This window comes from Phragmites australis, chromosome 1, assembly GCF_958298935.1.
Source record: "Phragmites australis chromosome 1, lpPhrAust1.1, whole genome shotgun sequence".
Lineage (NCBI taxonomy): Eukaryota > Viridiplantae > Streptophyta > Magnoliopsida > Poales > Poaceae > Phragmites > Phragmites australis.
This window is the reverse complement of record NC_084921.1, coordinates 42,463,297-42,466,075: the sequence shown is the minus strand read 5'-3', so window position 1 is coordinate 42,466,075 and position 2,779 is coordinate 42,463,297.

Genomic DNA, 2,779 nt, shown 5'->3' with positions numbered 1-2,779 from the left:
CATGGAAGCTAACTACAAGGAGTACTTAGCCAAGCTAGCGAACAAAAACTCTCCTCATGGTGAGGATGATTTTTTAGAAGAGTCTATGGAAGTGATTGACAACATAGCCAGAGGTTATGAGACTCCGAAGGACAAGTCACCTCCTATGGGTAAACAGGCACCTAAAGCCTGTGAAAGACAGGTGGATAGATGAAGATCTTATTCTGGAATGTTAGAGGTTTGGGTAAACCTTCTAGAAGAAAACAGATCAGAGATGCCGTGGGTCTCCAAGAGACCATCAAAAGAGACTTCTCTAGCAAGGAGCTAGCTGAAATCTCAGGAAACATCCCTTTTGTGTGGCAATGGTTGCCTGCAAAGGGACATTCAGGCGGTATCCTCGCGGGTATTAGGGATGACTCCATGGAGCTGGAGGGTGTCGTTATTGGTATCTACTCCATTAAGTTACTTTTAAGGAACAAAGACACAAACTTCAGATGGAACCTGATCACTATGTATGGACCAGTGGATCATAGTTGGTCTGACCACTTCCTCCAAGAACTAAGCACATACTGCGAGGATGAGACCCTACCCATTGTTATGGGAGGGGACTTCAACTTGATTAGGTCGGTTGGAGACAAGAGTAATGCGAATGTGAACTATCATCTGATGGAGATGTTCAATAATTTCATCGGTCACTGGCAGCTCAGGGAGATTCGCAGGATCGGGGGTCAGTTCACTTGGTCGAATAAACAAGAAAACCCAGTAATGGCTTACTTGGACAGAATTCTGACCACCACTGATTGGGAGGAGAGATTCCCCCTATGTAATGCATGGAGCATTACCAGGGTAGGCTCCGACCACTGTCCCATCATTTTGGACTCAGGGGAGAACAAAATGAGGGACCAAAAATATTTTTTCTTTGAGAAATAATGGTTGCTACAACCTGGTTTTGTGGTACTATTTGAAGGAAAATGGGTTTCCTTCAGAGAAAGAATGCCTGAGAACATCTACTCCCTGGATTCCTGGCATGGGTGCTTGGTTAGAAGCAGGAAATTCCTTGCCGGATGGAGTAGACAGATTCACGGCGCGAATAAAGCCCAGAAGAATCGCCTCATGCAGAACCTGGAGGTTTTAGATGCCAAATCAGATCAACGAGGCTTAGCAGCCGAAGAATGGGAAACCAGATACCAAATTGAGCGAGATTTGGAAAAACTCTATCTCATGGAAGAGATTTATTGGCAGCGGAGAGGTAGGCAAGACTGGATCCTCCATGGGGACTCTAACACAAAATTCTTTCATTTGTGTGCCAACGGGAGAAAAAGGAAAAACCAAATCAGGCATTTGGTGACCGATACAAGGGTACTGAACAAGTAGGCTGACATCACGAAGCACATCGTTGAGTTCTATAAACACCTCTTCGGCTCACAACCAGATAAGGGCGTTCGCCTTAAACAAACCTTCTGGGGCCAAAATGAACAGCTAACCCCGATAGACAAGGAGTACTTGAGTAAACCCTTTGGGAAAGAGGAGTTACACAGGGCAGTTATGTCCATAAAAGTGGATTCTGCCCCGGGGCCTAACGGGTTTACTGTCTCCTTCCTTCAGCAATTTTGGCATAGTATCAAGGATGATATGTATGCCATGTTGGATGACTTTAACACAGGTAACTTGGATATCAAGAAATTGAACTATGGAGTGATTTCTCTGATTCCAAAGACAAAGGAGGCTAAAAATATTAAACAGTATAGACCCATCTATCTGCTAAATGTGGATTACAAGGCCTTCACAAAGATGATGACAGACAAGGTGAGTCCAGTGGCAGACAAGGTTATCGAGGAATGCCAATCAACCTTTATCAAGGGGCGAAACATCTTGGAAGGAGTGGTGATTGTTCATGAAATAATATATGAACTTCGACGATCTAAGAAACAAGGCCTCCTTCTCAAGATTGATTTTGAAAAAGCGTATGACAAAGTTAGATGGAGTTTTCTCAAAGAAGCCATGGCGGCAAAGGGATACCCTGAAAGGTGGATAAAGTGAGTTATGCAAACCATCCAAGGAGGACAGGTCTGCGTCAACGTGAATGGTCAAAGGAGCTCGTACTTCAAAACATACCAAGGGCTAAGACAGGGAGACCCTTTATCTCCCACCCTTTTCAATACGGTGGCGGAGGTTTTGGGTGTAATGATGAACAAGGCTAGGCACAAAGGCATTGTATCGGGCTTGATGGACCATCTTATACCTGGAGGGGTGACTCATGTGCAATACGCCGACGACACAATGATCATGACTGACTGCTCAGAGTCCAGCGTGCTGAACCTAGAAATCATTCTTTACTGCTTCAAATGGTTGTCTGGGCTCAAAATCAATTTTCACAAAAGTGAGCTGTTTGTGTTCGAGCCTGATCAAGCAACTAAAGAAAAGTATGCCAATATGCTCAACTGCAAACTTGGGGCCCTTCTGATTAAATATCTTGGCATTCCTATTGATGACTAGCGCCTTGGTCTGGCTGCTTTTGTTCCGCTGGTGCGAAAACTTCACAAAAGGTTGGACCCTTGGAAAGGGAAGAACATGTCTTCAGGGGGGAAACTTGTGCTTTCCAACACCTGCCTAAGTAGCTTACCCATGTACACAATGGGTTTTTACCTTCTTCAGGCGGGCACTCACGATAAAATGGACTCCATCCGATCTAAATTTTTCTGGGAGAGGGGCCCAGGATAAATTTAGATATCACATGGTCAAATGGGAGACCGCTTGCAGACCAAAAGACCAAGGAGGTCTAGGGATTATTGACACGCAT